Genomic DNA, 20,769 nt, shown 5'->3' on the forward strand with positions numbered 1-20,769 from the left:
ATAGTAGTACTGGGTAGAAAGGGTATAAACAATATATACAAAACGACTGGAGTGTAAGTTTCTGTGGAAGTGATCTATATTTCTACACACAGTGTATTTATATAAAATGAGTGGTTAAAACAACTAGTTTATTCAATAATGTACTTGGCATAAGTGTTAATTGACAAAAGTCAAAAGTTAATCGATATTTTAAATGCACAGTACTGGAAAGAATATATATAAATCCTACAGAGTGATTTCTACAGCAAAACTCATTAAGTTCCACATACTCAAAAGTAGTGATGTGTTACTTAAAAGTTTTTCTGAATGTTATTTGATAGCAATTTTAAATTCCAAAGTTCATAAGCATAAGTTCTAGAATAGTGAGAATGGATATGTGAAAATGGGGATGTCCGTGCACTAAGTCCAAGATTGCTGTGTTTCAGAGTACTTTCTATGAGGTCTAGTAATCCAGGAGTAAGTATGTATAAGTAACAGGGATGTGGGGGCTACAATCTCCTTGACTGGGATAGTGGAGTGGGCTTGCCCTCCTGCAAAAAATAACTTTAAAGGAGAACAGTGATTGTCATAATTTCATATTCTTCTATAGTTTCACTGTTTTTTTTCATAATTTCAGGACTCGTAATTAAAAGTCTTAGAATTACAATAGGATGCCATGTTATTCTCATGTTATACCTACATGTCTGACTGAGCTAACTATATTACTTCAGTTTTATGGATGAAGGTTTACTTTTTCCTAAATCTTTTTATCTGGTTTATACAGTGAAAGGACTCATAATAAAACGTGTGCACATCATAATGTAGCCCGAGTTACAGAATAACCAAGGCACCTCATACATTTTCATTATACCAGTTTAAATTATAATGTCCTCAACAGTTCCTTAATAAGCACAGCTCTTGATTACCCATCACTTATGACAACACTTACAGCCTCAAAATGCACCCTGCTGGCAATGCTCAGTAAATGTTGGTTAAACTTCAGACACATGCCTGTTCAATGTTGCATTCACAATTATTGGATTTGGCCCATTTTGTACTTCTTAATCAAAGGCCTTTTACTCACTGACAACATTAGCAAAGTATTCATGTTGCCCTTCAATCTTTTGACTCCCACTGTTTTTCTATGCTTTTCAATTTTTCACTTCAGCCATCTTGACATAAACATGAAACACATAGTTTTTTCCTCTCCTAGACTATATCCCACACCTACTTTAGGCAACCAGAATAGTCTGAAATGCCAATAACAGTCAGAATACATTGCACAGACTTCCCTCTATACTTCTACCACACACTTTCACAAACTGTCCATGCTCCACATTCCACATTCCAACCACGTAAGAAGGATAATCTGCATTATCAGTCATACCTCCCTCAACTATTATCTGTAGAAATTCCTCCTTTTTCATCTTTTTTTTAATTTCTCCAAATCTTTTGGGTTTCTAATACCATGATGGGAGTGGACCCCATTCCTAAGTCAAAGTACGATTAACGTTAATGAAATTAGTATTGTTTCAATCCTTGATGTCAGCCAAAAGTGCTCTTCACAGCACCTGCAATGTGCTGAGTAATGACTCCTTCTGCAATTCATACGTGGTTACATGGATTGGTAACATATCTAAATATGACTGTCCATTCTTTTTATAAGACCCATTGCTCCTACTACTGTTGGAACTGTTGGGTATCATTCTTCCACATTGCTCTTGTTTCTGCCTACAGATCCTGCTATTTTATGACTTTGTGTCTCTCTGTACACAAGACACTGTAGTCACTTAGTGTGGCAATTTCAATAATCACTGCTACTTTTGTCTTCTTTTTTTGGACCACTATATAGGTTCATAGGTTCATAGGTTCATAGTTTGGTACTAGGCTATCAGCCCTAGGGCCTATACAAGCCTAGCCATAACAATTCCCTGGCTATTTATTCCCACATTATTTACTTTCCTGGACCCCTGTCTAGCAGGGCGACTGACGTGATCCCTGGGGTGAATTTCCTTTCTCCCATCCAATCGTCAAGGTTCCTCTTGAAGAGGTCCAAAGAGGCACTCTGCTTGACATGTATGGGCAATTTATTCCAGAGTCTGGCGAGTCTCTGGGTCAGGAACCTATCCCTCCAGCATGTTTTGTTTATTGTGATGACAAGGTTTAGATCCCTGGAGCGTGTAGCTCTGAGGGATTGGGATTTCTTTAAGTGTAGCATGTCCAACAGCTCTGGGTTTGACATGGCCTTGTATGTTAAGCAGAGATCGCCTCTAAGTAGACGATATGTGACAGAGTATAGCTGGAGTTTTTAAGGCGGTCAGCATAGGGCATCTGCTTTAGGCCTGTGATTCTTTTAGTGAGGTATTTCTGAGGCCTTTCCAGGTGTTGCAGATGTCTTGAGAGGTACATACCAAATGGGGCATTGTATTCTATAATGGGTCTAATGAGGGATGAGTACAGTGGGACAATGACCTCCTTTTTTCTGGATGAAAAGCCCTTCGTGATGAGGTGTGCCACATAGAAGGATTTCCTGACTGTTGTGGCGATGTGGTTATCGAAGGTGAGACCACTGTCCACCTGTGTCCCTAAGTCTCTTATCACACTTTCTGTGTTTAGTGTACTGCCACCTATATGGTAATTCATGGATACATGTTTTTTCCCAAAGGGGATAACAATACATTTCTTGGCATTGAGCTTGAGCCCATGGCTCTGGCACCAAGCATCTGTTTCTGTAAGGCCCTTTTGTAGAGTATCCACATAATTTGGGGATTCAATAATGGCTCCCAGTTTGTAGTCATCTGCAAACTTTGTTAGCCAGAGTCCCTTAGTGTTGACCTGTACTTCAGAGAAGTAGATGCCAAACAAGAGCGGCCCCAGGACTGAACCCTGAGGTACTCCACTTGTCACTTGTCTGGAGCTGGATTTGGAGATGGCTACTTTTACAGTGTGGGTTCTATCAGTAAGCCATTTAGCAACCCATTGGGTGACATAGGGATTAATGCCCAACTTAGTAAGTTTATCTATGATTCCAGAGTGGGGGATGGTGTCAAAGGCCTTGGCAAGGTCTAGATAGGCTGTGTGGACCACCTTACCCTTGTCCATGGCTCTGGAGACTGATTCACCTTGTGAGGTCAGTAGATATGTGTGGAGTCCCACGACTGCAGATCTATACATGTAATCAATTTCAAGGAGGCTTATTCTCCTTCAGAATGGGGAATATACAATCTTGGTATACACTGATTTTTACAGATCATTTGGTGAGCATGGAGCATCCTTCTTGTTTTAATATCTAATTTATCCAACACTTTTTTTTCATCCAATATGGACTACTTTATGACATGTGTAACAATCACATTTGCAGGTCATATACTAGGTATGTAACTTTCAGTTAATCTCATAGGTACTCCAAGCCTCTTTCCATAGCTAGTTCTCTTCCTTTTCTTTACTCTTCCATTCCCTATTTTTTCTTGGTCTCAAGCATCTTTCCTGTATCCTTTCCCTTGTAAGTGGCAATGTATTTGTGCACATGTCTTTTAACCTGCAGCCACCAACAATTTATTTGGGCAACACAAATTTCTCCCTATCACTTAAACGTTGCTTCTTTTTGCTTAAAATGCACCAATAAGTGGCTGTAGATGAGCTTTGACTTCCCTTGCTTGAGTTGTGAATATTAACGCTCAACATTTTGCTGAATCATAGCTACTGGTATACATATTTTTAAGACCAAATTACATTACCTTAGTTCCCTGCAGCCGAGATACGTACTGTATATCTCTGCTCGAACTCAACAATTCCAAGTATCTCTACATCATAGACATCTACATCCCCCCAGGCAACAGTATTCTACTTTTTGAAGATATTTTTGCCTGGATATCTACCACTATAAACAATGAGACAATTATCCTTGGCAATATAAACATAAACTGGCTAGATTTCACAGGTCACTCCCCACCATCAAACATCAACCTTTTCAGTTTCACACAGCTAATAACAGATGTAACTAGACTTAATAGAAAAATAAAAACAGTGGAACTATTCTGGACTGGATACTAGTCTCTGACCCAAATAAACTTTCAACAGCAGGCATGCTTCCTTGTTGCATTAGTGACCATCTACCAGCCTAGACATTATGTAAAACCAACCAAATACCTTCCCAACACCATTTCAAACAAAAAAGAAATCTAAATAACTTTAGTCCTACAACTCTCAATGAAATTCTGAGAAAAATCAATAGGAGCCCACTAAAAATACTTCTCCTTGTTGAGGCTGTTGAACTCTTTAACTCTACATTCCTCAACACCTTAAACAGACTAGCTCCACTTAGACAAAAAAGAGTAAAAACCAAGCACGCCATATGGTTCTCCAGAACTACCAAGCAAACTATGACCACCAGGGACAAAATCTGGAAAAAGTGGCTAAAGTACAAATATCCCCACAATCTCCAAGAATTTAGACAGTTCTGTAATCAAACAAAGTGTCTACAGCAAACAAAATCCAAAGAAAGTTTGGAACTCTATCTCATTCCTAATTAATCCTGGTACCAAAAACAACCCCTGCCCATTCCCAGACAAAAAAAAAACAAGAGAAATAGCAACTCTCTTCAACTCACATTTCACTGAAACTATAACTAAACTTACCACCACCTTTCCCCAAGATAACACCAATGGCAACTCCCATCCACTATCATCTCCTTCACAGGATACTTTAACCCCTTCCTTCTCCCCTATAACTTACTAAACTCCTCCTAAAACTTAAACTGGCTCCACTGCCCCAGATAACCTACCCCCCAAATACCTCCAAATGTCAGAAAGAGCCATTGCTATCCTATCACCATACCTCTCAACAGATTTCTCCAAGAGTCCCATGTCCCTATCATTGGGAACAAGCATATACACTTTCTCTCCACAAAGGTGGCAGAAACACTGACATTTCTAACTTCTGACCCATCACTATTGCCTATCCCCCTCTCTAAAATCCTTGAAAAATGTATCCACTATCAACTTCTTAACTCTACTGCAAAACCAACTCCTCTCTCAAACTCAACATGGGTTTAGGCCATACCACAGCACAACTACAGCTCTTATTTCCTTTATGGACACAGTCACTCAAGCCAGAAACAATGGTAAAATTGTATCCTCACTCTTTCTCTCCCTCTCAAAAGCTTTTGATACAGTTTCCCACTCTCTTCTCTTCAGTAAACTTTCTAATCTAGGTATCTCCACCCCAGCACTTAACTGGTTTGCCAACTACTTAAACAATAGACAACAATCTACTAAATGGCTTAATTATTTCTCTCCATTTCTTGTGTTTCCTACAGATGTTCCACAGGGCTCCATCTTAGGACCCCTTCTTTTCAGTATTTTTATTTACTTCCACTCCACTCTAAAAACTGGATCTGTTGTGCAATATGCAGACAATTCAATCATTATTTGTTCAGCTAAATATACAACAGAACTACTACAATTAACCCAGGATGCCTTTACTGGTATGGAAACTTGGATGGCCAATAATCATCCAGCCCTAAACCCAAACAAAACTAAATAACTATTTACTCTTAAGAAAAATCTCTCTATTAACAAGACAGATTTTCATCATTCACTCTCAAAATAATAGCACTACAGAAGTTGTCTCCCACACATAATTACTCAATGTTATTCTAGATGAAAACCTGACATTCCACCTCCAAATCCACAATAATATAAAAAATACCAAAAAGTGGGCACCCTCTACAGACATAAACACTTCCTCAGTTTCTCTACAAAGCGTATCCTTGCCTCAACCTTTCTCTTACCTTCCCTCCTGTATGGTGCTCCTCTTCTCACCAGCATCAACTCTTACCTAAAAGCTAATCTTGCATCCTGTTGCAACAAGGTCACCGAATTTACAACCAGTGCAAAACACTCCAATGATCACTGTATCTCCCTACAACAGCTTAACTGGCTTGAACTTCCACATTATCTAACCTACCTACAACTACTCACTGCACACAGAATTATTTATATACCCATGGACTGCCCAGCCCTCTCTTCTATCTTAATCCACTATCATCCAAACAGGCTGCTCAGATCCAAAAATCAACTTCTCTTGCAAGTAGACAAACCAAAACTTTCAGCAGGTAACATGCTCTATTCCTTCTCTATCGCTAAGCTGTGGAATTTTCTCCCAATATCTATCAGAACCTCTAGCAAAATTTCCTTCTTTAAAAAATCTCTGCAGCAACACCTCTTCACCCAATGGTAATGCAACTGCCTCAGTTCTCAACCCTCCATAACCTGATTCCTCACTCCCTAAGACATATTCACCCCCGCTGCTTTCTCCACCCCTTCCACTCTTCCTTATCACTACTTTTTCACTTCTTCTCCATCTAACTATTCCTCTCTATCTCATATTTAGTGTAATTTACTCACACTGACTCACACTATTGTTCCTACTGGACCCTGTAAACACCTCTGTATGACTGCTTTATCACCACCAACTCACAAAATCATTATTTCCGGAATTCCAAGATGGCCGCCAACTAGTCTAGTCCTTACTCTCTGAGCTCCTCACAGCTATTTAACTTTTGGGTTTTTTTACAACTTTACATCAACCTTTTTCCTCAAGTTTTTATACTAAAATATTTTATAAATCTTTTTCTACGCATTTGGATTATTTTTTCTTCTGGAATTATTATCCTGGGATTTATTTTACCTCAGAACATTCTTGGTCTCTCTGCTGCTGGGACTCCTACTGCTCCAGTCTGTTCCTGGTTCCTGGTATCCTGTTGACTGCATTCCATTTCTGGGCATGGCTACAAACTCTGACTCCATGGAGACTCAGCCTACAAAGGCCAAATATACTTCAATGCTCTCTCCTGAAAAAGATTCAGGTTCAAAAAGACTGAAATCATCTAGACAACCTACAGAAACTATTAATGTAAGTAATAAAGATTTAAATGGCTCAAATTTCCTTTTAGAAGAACTAAAAATAGCATTAAAACCAATCCAAAGTGCTATACAAAACTTTTCAGAACAGTTTGCTGACTTTAGTAAATCTTTAAAGCAAATAAACGATAGTATTGTTACTATTGAAAATAAAATCTTAGCTTTGGAAGTTAAAACAGACTTATTGGAAAGTGACTTTAAATCTAGAGATAAAACTATTTCAGATTTATAAGCTAAAATATTGGATCTGGAAGCCATGAGTCGAAGAAATAACATCATTATTCGTGGTTTACCTGAATCTTATGACAATAAAAACTTGTTATCTGTGACTAAAATATCTTTGAAACACTGTTAAATTGTGAAGCTTCTTCAAAATCTATAATTGTAGAGAGAGCACACAGAGCACTGCATACAAAGCAAGATTCTTCTACACCAAGGTTAATTTATACTAAGTTACTAAACTTTCAAGACACTTTCCAGATCCTAGAAACTGCTAAAACAAAGAAACAATTCATATGGAAGTCTCACAAACTATCATTTTCCCAAGATCTTCCTGCACAGATCAAATTAAATAGACAAAAACTAGCCCCCTATTGTGCTGACTTGATAAAAAGAGGGATTATATTTCGAATGGCATATCCTAATACCTTGTCTTTCACAGCTAATGACAAAAGATTTGTATGTTCAGATCCTAAAGATGCAAAAGACATTTTTCTTAAAACATTTAAAAAGCTTCCTGACACTGTATCTTAATATTCTACTGTTAAAGAACTACAATAAGGTTTGATCTTTTCTTTTCTTTAATCTGACAGTATTTGTGTTACATGATTTGTAATTCTGGTGTGACATAATTATATTACCTTAAGAACTTGTCATGTAATTTACACATGATGGATTTGGTGTGACAGTGTGCAGTGACAGGATATATGCTTGTTAGATTTGTGTGGATTAATAGAAGCATTTAAATTCCTGTATTTACTCTTTTCTCTTTCTCTCACATATGCTTGCTGTGTAAATAGATAATATGTTAATTTTACTACAAGCTTTGGAGTTACAGCCTTCTGTGTAAGCTAAATGATTTTTGGAGAGAAAAACATTCCATCTCAACATTCTAGCAAGAAAATCTTCCCTCACTGTTCCAGCTGATGCTCTGCATGAACATGCACACTACAGTCTCTCTGAGATGGATGGTGATGTCATCATTTGTGAGGAAAGAAGGACAGTTTCAAATACACAAGTCTGCTTGTTTTCAACAAGTATTCAATAGCACTAACTTTTTAATAGATCTGGCTATTATTTAAAGTGTTTTCTCTTCATAAATGAAGGTTGCTTTTTAAATTTAAACAGATTCATGTCACATAATATATTCAGTGACTTTTAGTGTGTCTGCATGACTTCAAAGCAAGCTGCTACTTTCATAAAGCAGAGTGAAAATGTTTCTGGAAACAAATGAACAGGTTAGTTTTATATATTAAAATTCTAAAGGATGTGTAAAGAAATGAACATATTTTCCTATTCAGAATATTTTTCATACAATATTTTATATTATACTGAAGTGTTTAATTTGACAAATGTTACAAAGTATACCTGTTCATATGAAAGTTTCATGTTCTTTCTATTCTCTGCTCTCTCTCTTCTCAGAGGCTGGATGTGATATTTATGATTAGTAGTTTATGTTTAAGAAAGCCTTTACTTATTTGAAAGGTTTGAAATAACTATCTTTAATATGATTAGCTGAATCTACATATATATATTTAAGCCCTTAGATTTACTGCATTTAGCTTGCTTGTTTCTGTTTTAATTAGATGTTCAAAATGTTTACTTTAAAAGCCTTGTCTTTTCATGCTGTTTTGCTATGTTACATCTATGGCTTAGAAGAATAGTATGGCTACATAACCTAACAGAGTCATTAGTAAAATATTCAAAAGTAGATTTAAAATTATATGTATGCACATTGTTGTACATTCAGTCCAATATATATGATGCTGTTTACGTTACTATTTAATAATATAATTATACTTTATTCATGTATATTAACTAGTGTTAAAACCTTACAGCTTATAATATTTCATTTTGAATAGTTCCTGTACTATTATTATCTAGTTAATAGATGCATCTCCAGACTGAATTGTTTTTCATTTTGAGATATGGTTGCTTGGTAGTTGTTTTTGCTTTATTTGAACTATAACTAAATACTCATTCTACAGGTATTAGTGCTTTTATCATACTAATGGTCATGTTGATTAATGAAATTATCACTAAAGTACTAAAGAAGGTTCAGTAGATAGTGCATGACTATTATCTTTAGTTCAGTAATGCTATGCTTATTTACTTATATTATAATGTTACCAGTTGGTTTTATTATACTTATATATGTTATCTTACATATCTTTCAGTTTTAATTGTATTACTTCTTATGATAGAGTGTTCTAGTTAAGCAGAGTGTGATTTATTTATTATTTACTTGTTTCTCTTTCTCTTGAAATACTTGAGGAAATACATTTAATCACTATAAATTTCAATTTAAGGATAGGAGCTTTAGATTAGTATTAGAAGTAGGGATTAAGCATGTTGGACGTCTTGAAATTAGTTAATTTTGTATATATTTTTAGTAGTATTACTCGGACTTTATGTTATGTTAGGCTTCCTTTGAGTAATTTGTATTCTAACTTGAGGTTATTATTATCTATAATTACAATGTTTTTTCATGTTCTTCTGCTCTTCTTTTATCACAGGGGATTGGTGGGTAGGCACTAGGGTTAGGATAAAGGTTATTATTATACATTTCATGGTTCTTAAAAACTTTTTCTTTTTTTTTTCAACAAATGTTATTTGATGACTTGCTTGAATACTTAAAGACTGTTTTTCTTTTATTTTTTCTGCTTCTTTTTAATGTTGTGTTGGATTTGCACCTTGAGTTCACTTTTATAGCATCAATAATGATTATACTTGTAGAATATGCCTGTTGACATAATTTTAGATTCTTGGAATGTTAGAGGCATTCAAGATAAAGTGAAAAAGTCACTATTATTTCATATGATCTTTAAATCACAGGCTAACATTTGTTTTATTCAAGAGACCCATATTTCACGTATTGATTGGAATAAAGAGTTAAAAAATGGATCAAAAGATTATAGCTTCAGGTGACTCATCTAACTCCAGAGGTGTAGCTATAATCATTAAACAAAAATTAATTGGGAATATTATTGATGAGAAATTTGATGATGAGGGGAGGTGGTGCTTATTTACCGCTTCTATTGCTGGTTTGGACAAACCCTTATTAATTTTAAATCTATATGGCCCATGTAATTCACAACATTTGTTCATTTTAAAAATTTACAATATTCTTGCATCCTATAAGAATCATCATATTATAGTGGGTGGTGACTGGAATGCAGTTATAAACCCTGTAATTGATCGTTCCCGCTCCACTGTCACCTATAATCTTCAATCTACTCTGGCTCTAAATGATTTGATGACAGAATATAATTTAATAGACCCCCTCCACACTGTTAAAAATATAAACAAGAATGATATATATACTTATTATTCTAAGTGCTATCATTCGTGGTCCAGATTAGACTTCTTTCTAATTTCAGATTATATTTCAAAATATATTGTGGACTTTACTACAGAACCCAGATTCTTTTCGGATCACTCAAGAATTTCACTAAAATTGAACATAAAACCCAATATCAAAAATAAAACTATGTTTAATAAGTGGACCTTAAATAATAATTTATTGTCAAATGAAGATATTTGCAAACAAGCTTCAGAAATCCTAAATGAAATGGTGAATGGTCTTGAATCATCAGACATTCCTTATGACATACAATGGGCTGCATGTAAAGCAAGATTAAGAGGTTTATTTATTAGTAAAGCTGCTTTTTCAAAAACAATACTTTAAGAAAGAGGAATTCTTAAAATCAAGAATTTCTTCGTTGGAAAATCATCTTAGTCTGAACTATGATGCTACTTTAGAAAAACAAATTTTTGATTGTCAGAAAGATTTAATTCTGCTTCACCAAAATAACCTCTCCTTAGCTGAACAAAAGCTACTTGCTTCATATTCAGAGTGGGCCCAGGTTCCATCTAAATTGTTAGCGAGAATTATTAAAGTTAACTTCAGAAATCCAAATATTACATCTTTATCTTATAATAACAGATTATATAATACTGATGAAGAGATTATTCAACTTTTCACCTCTCTTTACACTGAGTTATATTCAGGTTCTTCTAATTCTGTTAAAGATAATCACTCAAAACTCTTTTTAGACTCTTTGCAGTTCCCTAAACTTAATGATAATCAGCAAAAACTACTTTCTACCCCTATATCGGTACAAGCAATCTCGGATTCAATAGATAATCTTAAATTGGGTAAATCTCCGGGATCTGATGGTTTTACTCCAGAATTTTTCAAAACTTTCAAATTGGTAGTTCTTCCCTTTCTATTTAAAGTTTACAATCATATAAGAGTTAATGATATCTCAGATATTCATTGGAACACATCCAAAACCATTCTAATTCTAAAAAATAATAAAGATAAATCTGACCCAGTAAATTATAGACCCATTTCTTTAATTAACATGGATATTAAGATTCTGTCATCTATTCTGGCTAACAGATTGAAACGGATTTTACCCTCAATTATCTCGTCAGATCAATCAGGTTTTATGTCTCAGAGACATGCTTGGGATAATACTCTATCTTTAGAGACTATACTTCATCTCATTAAGAAAAATCCAAACCCTATATATGCTTTGATTATAGATGCATCAAATGCCTTTGACAGAGTATGTTGGAACTTTCTATTTCAAACTATGTTATGTTTTAATATTCCCTTATTCTTTATAAATTTTTAAAAGTTTTATACAAGAATATGTTTACTAGACTATACATTAATGGTCAATTTTCTGCTCCAATAAAGATCACTAAAGGAACAAGACAGGGTTGTCCATTGTCCCCTTTTCTTTTCAACATTTACTTAGAACCTTTGCTATTGTTTATTACTCAAAATACTTTTCATAACATCCCTAGAATTCTTAATACTAATATTCATTTCTCTGCTTTTATGGATGATTTAGTAATCTACTTTCAAACTCCATTATCTGATTACAGAAAAATAATGAATTCTATTGATTATTTTTCTTTGGTTTCCAACTATCTTTTAAATTCTACAAAAACTCATATTTTTCCCTTAAATCATTTAGCACACAAATCCTTTTTGTTTCCAGACGATCATTTTCAGTTTACTTATAATATAAAATATTTAGGAATCAATTTAGAACACAATAATAAATCTTCCTTTCAAAATAATATTAATAAATTATGGAACTCTATATTGTCTGATATGGACAGATGGAAGCATCTAAACCTTTCATTTCTTTCAAGGGTGGCCATTATTAAAATGAATATTCTGCCTAAATTTCTTTACCAATTCTCATCATCTGATCAGATAATTTCAAAACATTTTTTGAGTCTGTAAATAAAGCTTTGGCAAAATTCATATGGTTCCCTAAATCTGTTAGAATTTCCTATTCTAGATTGGCATTTTCGAAGGACAAGGGAGGTTTGGGTTTACCTAATCTTTATCTCGATTATTTGATTGTCTCATCCAATAAACTTCTTACTATCTCTAAATTCAATAACACTTCTTATCCAAATCACTCTTTATGGATAAAATTATGGTATAATTATGTCATTTCTAATAATTTAAATCCTGAAGCTATTCCTTTATCTCTCTGGATAGTTTATTTATTAAAATATATCTACAGTATTTAAACAAAAGATTAGAGATTTCCAAACCTTACTCAAAATGTGTAAACTAGAAAAGATCTCGCACCATGTTCAGCCAATTCATCTAAACCCAAATATATTATTGGACAATAAACTTTTGAACTTAACAAACTATCCTTTAATTAAAAATCTAAAAGTAGGAGATGTTTTGAAATATCTTGACTTGCCTTTATCTGACTGGCATAAGTTATTGAAAGTAAACTGGAATTACTCACCAATTCTTACACAACTAAGAGCAATAATTAAAAACAAATTTGTATCTCTGGTCCCCATAGACTCACAATTGAAAAACCTTAACACGATTATCAAAATACTTTCATCATCTGATAAAATGCTCTCAAACTCATATAAATTAATTAATTCTTTAATGATGGACCACAACTGTCTTTTATCTAATGTTTGGTTGAATTATAATTCCCAATTGTCAGAATCTCAGAAAGTCCTGGCTATTAGACACACTAAGGAATTTATCCCTTTTAAAAAATTAGCATACACACAATTAATAATTAATAATGATGCCTACTTTACCCCAATCAAATTAAACAAATTTAACCAAAATAAGTCCCCTTCGTGTTCATGCTGTTCTCATCCCCAAGCAGACCTCCTTCATATTCTATGGTATTGTCATTTTTCTCACAGATTGTGGACATCTTTGAAAGTCAGACTGCAGAAAATGGGATATCAAAAATCCACGTTGACGTGGGAATTTGCTATTCTACATATTCCATTGACTCATCTTTCAAAAGTTGATATTCATGTTATCATTTTTATTTGCTCATTACTAAAACTTTATATAATACAAAATTGGATTGATCGTTCTAAATTAAAATGGATTACTTTCCAGAAAATGGCTTTTAAATTTATTGATGCTCAAAGATACTTAGGTGGAAGTCCAAAAAAAAAAGCTATTAGAAAGGTTGTGTTAGAAAAGGTTCTAAACATATTAAATAGTTAATGTTAAATATATTTTTTTTTTTCTCTCAGGTTGCCTAACTTGTATATAGTGTACATATGGTGTATGTTTTATTTCTAAATAACTTATCAAAATCTCATGAAGGTTGTTATCACTAGATGAATTGTTATATGTTCATTTATGCCTTCTTGTTATGTATAATCTTTTAATTGTCTTACTATTCATATAATTAATAAAAAAATTTTTGAAAAAAAAAAACAAAATCATTATTTCCTATTAAGTGTGTAGCCCAAACTATATTAACTCAACATATCACAAGTACTCATCCATCATATATTGATTATTGTACACTACCTTTCATCTTTCTACAGTGCTTTGTACAATACTGATTATTGTCTACTACCTTATGCCTTTGTATAATACTCTGTATATACATATGTTAACATGCATCCTATTTTGTGTCTGTATAATTACCTCTGTTATTGTTATAATAATATGTATTTAATAATTGTCTTGAGTTTTTATATACCATCATACTAACTTTACTTGCGGAACTTTTCTCCCCTGGCCTCCACTGAAAATGGGCTTTTTTGGCCCAGTGGACTTTCCTGGTAAACAAATGTCAATAAATAAAATAAATAAATAATCAAAACAGGCTATAGTACCATGCATAAGCTCTCAGGGATCCTGCAACATTGCATTTGTAAATTGTAATAGATGTTAGCGAAGATGCTGTTTGATTTAAGGTAAGTACAGTTTTAAGGAGAGCCTAGTCAGACATTGCTGCCTTGCAATTTGTGCTTAAATGTTAAAGTCAAAGATGACATGTAGAGTAAATCAATCAAAAAAATCTATTTCTGTAAGTGGAAGGAAAAGTGTGAGCTAGTTATGTCAACATTTACATGTTGTAAATGCATCCAGCATTAATAAGAAACCACTTGCTAATAACGAAACATGCATTTTTCTTATCAATCAGAAGTGTAATAAAATGTTTACACCTAAATACAGAAACTGCTTGTTGTATTGAATAATAATAAATCCTTAGACATGCTTTATTGACCTATAGTCTGATGAATCATTCTACATATTGTTCAGGTATGACAGCATTTCTCCAGTAGAACTGTTGCAAATGCAGAAAAACGTTGGTATTGCTTTTATAAATACACTGCACTTATGCAGATGTTCCTAACCCTGAATTGTTATAAATTATTATTTACTGCATCCACTCTGCCAATTGATAGTCACATGTGACCTAAAGAACTCCTGATGCCCTTATGCCAGTAGCATTATACTAAAAAGAGAGTCAAAATATTTTGTAATTATTTCTATAATTATATTCTGTAGTGTTCCAGAATACATTTATTTGTAATCAAGAGCTTTGGTTCCCCACCTGTACTGGCTGCTTTCCTAAATCTGGCATTACAGTTTGTGATATTGCAGTCGGTTGACATTGATAAATGCATTGACATGGAAAAGACTACAACATTACCTCTGTAAACTAAAGTAAAGAGTAAATTAAATCTGAGGGGTAATCCTCTTTCATACAACTGTTATAAATAATATGAAAAAGTTCAATAATTAGGAAGTCGGTAAATGTTCTTACATTTTTATTAAAAATCTGTTTACCCAGACCTTTCTCTGTAGAGGTTGCCAGACAATGGTAGATTCAGAAATTTGCTGATCTAGCATGTGCTGACATATTTCTAAGACATCTCTTATAAAAAGGATGATTGCATGGTAAATTTCTCAGAAGTGTATTAGTAGCTTATGAAATATCAAACTGTAAAGGATACAACTACTGTTATAACCAAGAGCACAGACAATCAGACCATTATCTCTGAAAGAAAATGTTTGAAAAAGACACAGCATCATTTGCACATCCTTCTTCTGTATTATACATTTTATTTAGCTGGTTTTAATTACATACAAACAAATATGTCAAGCACGGGCATTAATGCTGTTCTAGCTTGTTAATATACCAGAACAGTTAGTCTTATAATAAATGTCTAGGCTATTCTTAAAAATATCTAAGCTAGTCCTTGCTTTAATGTGATTTGGTAGTCTATTCCATGCATCAGCTGCTCTCTCAGAGAACCAGTAAATACACTAATTATTTCTATAGAAACTTATGAATAGGTTGTCTCATGATTATTTACTACTTTTTGATAACTTCAAACATTCCCAGAGGTAGTTGTCTCTAAATGTTCTATGTACTTGAATTTGGTCTCATCTTAAATATCTATATGAGATGTTGTACAAGTTCAGATATTTTAGTCTTTCAAAATAACTTAAATTTTCACATCCATGGACACCCATGGTGTATTTCCGCTGTTCCAGTTTACTCATACTTATTTTCTTATAGGGTTTCCATATTGTTATTTCATTCTCAAGTTTGGATCTAATGTAACTAACAAGCAATGACTTCATCATTTCTGATTTTCTAGACTTCATAAATCTGTTTACACAAGCTATAGTTCTATAACTATCATTAACCAATTGGTTGATATGATTAGAAAAATTCAGAGCTGGATCTACCCATGTACCCAGGTCCTTAAATGAGTCTACAGTTTCAATCACTGTGTACTGCATTGTATATTCAACTTTCAATCTATGTCTTCCAAATCTCAAATGCTTAGTTTTTTTTTTATTTTTAATTTTAGAATTTTAAAATGTTATTTAATTACAATAAAGAAACATAAGATATAAATTTCACCCAAAATAACTATTTACAACAGTCCATATTCAATAATTTTAACATATATAAAGAAAATTATATATTTTTAGATAAAGAGAAGAATCAACATTCAATTAACATTTTTCTAGTAGACTTTCTACTTTCAACCAACTGTTTCACATAGAATTATTATTATTATTACCTCTCATCTTAATAACATGTAATTCATTATAACAAACAGTCGTTGCAATATTTATAAATTCAACCATTGACTGAGTATTGGAATTCTTCCAATTTTTTGTGACTACTTTTCCAGCTATTGCTAAAATATTCCAAACAAGATGATGTTGTGATTTAGGAATAACCTGAGGAATTGGAGCATTACAAATTACTAAAGATTTAGTTAACTTAAAATGGTCAGACCATAATGCTTGCATAGATATATTTATATTACCTCCAGAAAGGTTTTAATACTTCAGAATTCATATGTTGCAAATCAGCTTTTAGACTAGAATTATATCTCCCGCACATAATATTTTGTTTCTTGTACATAATTAAAATTTTATGTGGGATAATAAAACATTTATGTAAACATTTCCACAGACATATCTTTTATGTTAAACATGTTGAAGTAGTTCCAATTGACTTTAAAATCATCTTTTTATCATAATCTGAAATATTATTATTATTTAATTGACAAAAAGGACCCAATAATTGTTTTTGATATTTGACATGTATGGTTTTATTAATTTATATATAACGTATTTCCACCCTTTATTATTATTTAAATGATTTCTACATTGTATTAAATATTCAATGAGACTTAGAAAGTATTTTTATTAGAATCTGTTATACATCCTATTTTAGATATTAAATAATGTCTGTTAGTTTGTATCGTAAGCCAAATATTTGAGTCAAAATCATATTTTTATTAAATATTCTAAAGTATGGATTTTTTGTTTAGTTTAATACCTAATTCAAAAATATATACATTTTTATTTCTTTAGCTCAACATTGTATTCATATTTGAAGACTCTATATAATCTTCTATAAAAGCTATAGGAAATAATATAAAGAGTGACAATCATGAAGAGTCAATATTTACACCGCCGGGTAGCTAGCCCTGCCACAGTTGTTCTTCTGTACCACACACACACACACACACACACACACACACACACACACACACACACACACACACACACACACACACACACACACACACACACACACACACACACACTTATTTATGCCTACAGAGGTAGGTCTTCACATATAAGAAGATATCAAAGCAACAGACCAAACCATTAGAAAAGGTGGAGAGGAAAATATGGCATGGGTCACAGTAAAAACTGCACCGGGCGAGCATATCAGTGTGATCTGGGTGTGACCTACTTATAGTCAGTTTCAGTTTATTTATTTATTTTTCATTAATCATGGTTGTTGTAACATGTGAAAGTACTTACTACCATATTTTCTAAAAGGACACATTAAATTCAATAATAAAACAACTTGCATAAAAAACAGTTAAGTTTGATTGATTTGACTTTTATTTCATCAACAGAAAAGTTCTGAGAAACTATTAAACAAAAACTAATTAAAAAGACTATACTAGAGTAGGAGACAGAACTTATCCCTACCCATGCAGGGTACAAGCCTCCTACACAGCATTTATAAATATAACCACCTCTGATGTCACATCAGCTTGGGGAACAGTGTAATCCAGCTAAATAATGGATCTCTCTGAATATGTGCAACAGTCAAGGACGTGCCTTGGCATTAAGCAGCATTCTACCATCACCAAGGATGATACCACATTATGCATATTAAATTATTGATTTTAATAATTGACTTAGTTTCTGGTGTCACTCTAGGGGGAGCCAATATCTATCAGCATGAGAGGACATGTCTAACAGACCAAGTTACTTAGCAAAGGATGTTCAACACCTGTCTGCCTGGGCTTTCGGATATTGCCTAAAACTTTATCTACCCCTTAGAATATTTTTCAGACAATGGCAAAACAGCAGCACTACCAACACAGAAAAAAATAAAAACTTAAAGCACCTTAAGGATCAATGCTAGGAATGTAAACAAGAAACTCCACCCCATATAACCTCTCCTCACTCTGGAGAATGTGGACATGTGTGCTGTTACAGAGATTTAATTTAAAGCCACAGAAAGTACTCTGACAGTGCAAGGCTACAGTGCCTTCCACACATTTACGCCAATAGAAACACAGACAAGGGCTAAAGATGGAGGTGTCTCGATTTATATTAGCAACAAATACAACTCCAGCTTGGTTAAACAGGATGATACCCTGGAGTTCATCCACACCCAAGTCTCCATAGACAACGTTCCTACCATGTCGTGGCCAGCTACAGGACAGCTTCTATAAGCCACAAAGCTCACAACTCTTACCTATACCTAATAGAGGCACTCACCATCCAATAAAATACCCTATTCATGGAAGATTTTAATTATGCCTCTTTAGAATGGGAAATGTACACTGCCCCTAACTCATGGGCACAATGTTTCCAGAACTTTATTAATGCAAACACTCTGGACCAGATAGTGCACATTCCAACCAGAGGATCCAACATACTGGACCTAGTACTCACCAACAGGGGAGAGTACTGTGCCCTCCCCTGTGTTACATGCTCATTGGTGAGATCAGACCACAATACATTTTCCTTTGAAATAAAAATCATCATGGAAAACCCAACTAACCCATAACAGTTAGGAACTATTCTAAAGCAAACTACATTCTATTAAGAGATATTTTGTCAAACATGTAAATTCTGCATAGAAGTTGCCATACTTATCAGACGTACTCACAACTATAACACCAAAGCCAAACCTCACTGGTGAAATACTTATCTTAACAGGGTCTATAAGAAAAGAAAAAAGTCATGGCCAAAGATCAGAAAAAGGAACTCTCATATAGACAAAAGCTCTCTAATTAAACTAAACAAGAAACTAAGAGGTCCAATAAAGTCCTACAAGCCCAATTACAATGTCAGGATAGCCTCCCAGGCTAAGGACAATTGCTAGACCTTCTTCAACTATGTCAGGAACCTTAAAGGTAACACTTAGCAGCATGAAGAACTGGTTGTGAATGGCACAACCTTCACTGACCTAGCAGGACCATTTGAGGCACACTTCAACTACCTGCTAGGAGAATGTAGGTCTGCAATGGTCATCTCTCTTCATAAGGGTGGATCATCAACTGACTCCAGAAACTATAGACCTATTAGTCTGACAAGTCTAATATGCAAGGCCATGGAGTGACTTATCATGCAAATTATCAACAAGGATGTTGGCAATGTACAAACACTGGATCCAGCTCAGTTTTGCTTTGTTAAGGGAAGGTCTTGCCTACTCAGTCTGGTAGGCTTCTTCTCAGTGGTCACTAAGACTATGGATGAGGGGAAAATGGTGCACACCCCCTACCTTGACCTGACCAAGGTGTTTGATACAATACCCCACTGAGGTATTATTCATGAGCTCCTAGAACTAGACATAAATCTGTACATAACTCACTGGATTGCTGTTTGGCTCACAGATAGGACCCCTGCAGTTAATATTAGTGAGACCACCTCTACCAGGAAACCAGTCACCAGTGGAGTACCCCAAGGATCCATGTTGGGCCTGTTCCTGTTTGGCATCTACTTCTTGATAGTCAAGAAGTGTCAAAGATGTCTGGCTCACCAAGTTCGCAGATGGTTATAAATTGGGAGCTGTCATAAATTTTCCCCATCATACTGACAGCCTACAAGAGTGTCTAACACATGCAAATGACTGGTGCTAAAGCCATGATTAAAACTCAATATGAATAAATGTATTATAGTGCCCTTTGGTAAATCATTCACCCAGGATAATTACTCCAAATGTAAAAAAAACACCTTTAAGAGCTGACCTGGTAGTTAGGGATCTGGGAACATATGTAGACAGTGATCTGGCCTTCAACCAACATGTATCCAAGACAGCAAGAAAAGCATTCTGTGTTGTCCAACTCAAAAGCAAACGTATGGCATCCAGGTCCAAAAAAGTTACAGCACCTTTCTACAGAAGCCTTATCAGACTCATAATTGAGTACAATGCCTCCTTTCGCATGTACCTAAGCTGACACTCACAACAGTTTGAACACCCTCAAAGGTTCCTTACCAGGATAATGCAGGGTATGAATACCCTATCCTGCACAGATCATCTTAAGGTCCTATCTCTGCATTCAGTCACCCACAGGTTACTGAGAGGCAATCTAAGCCTGGCATGTGAGGCATCTTCAGTCCAGCTCTGATGAAACTCCTTGCACATCTGCAAACAAACAGTACCAGAAACACTAGATCCATGGACCTGAACTTTGTGTGTAAAATAAACAGAACATGATGGACAGACCAATATGTGTCTCAGAGGATCTCTGCACTATGGAATAAACTCCCCATCCACATGAGGCAGAGTTCATCCCTAACCGTATTAAAAAAAAC

The sequence above is a fragment of the Protopterus annectens genome, chromosome 2.part2 (assembly GCF_019279795.1).
Source record: "Protopterus annectens isolate FY-2018-M chromosome 2.part2, PAN1.0, whole genome shotgun sequence".
NCBI classification, from domain to species: domain Eukaryota; kingdom Metazoa; phylum Chordata; order Ceratodontiformes; family Protopteridae; genus Protopterus; species Protopterus annectens.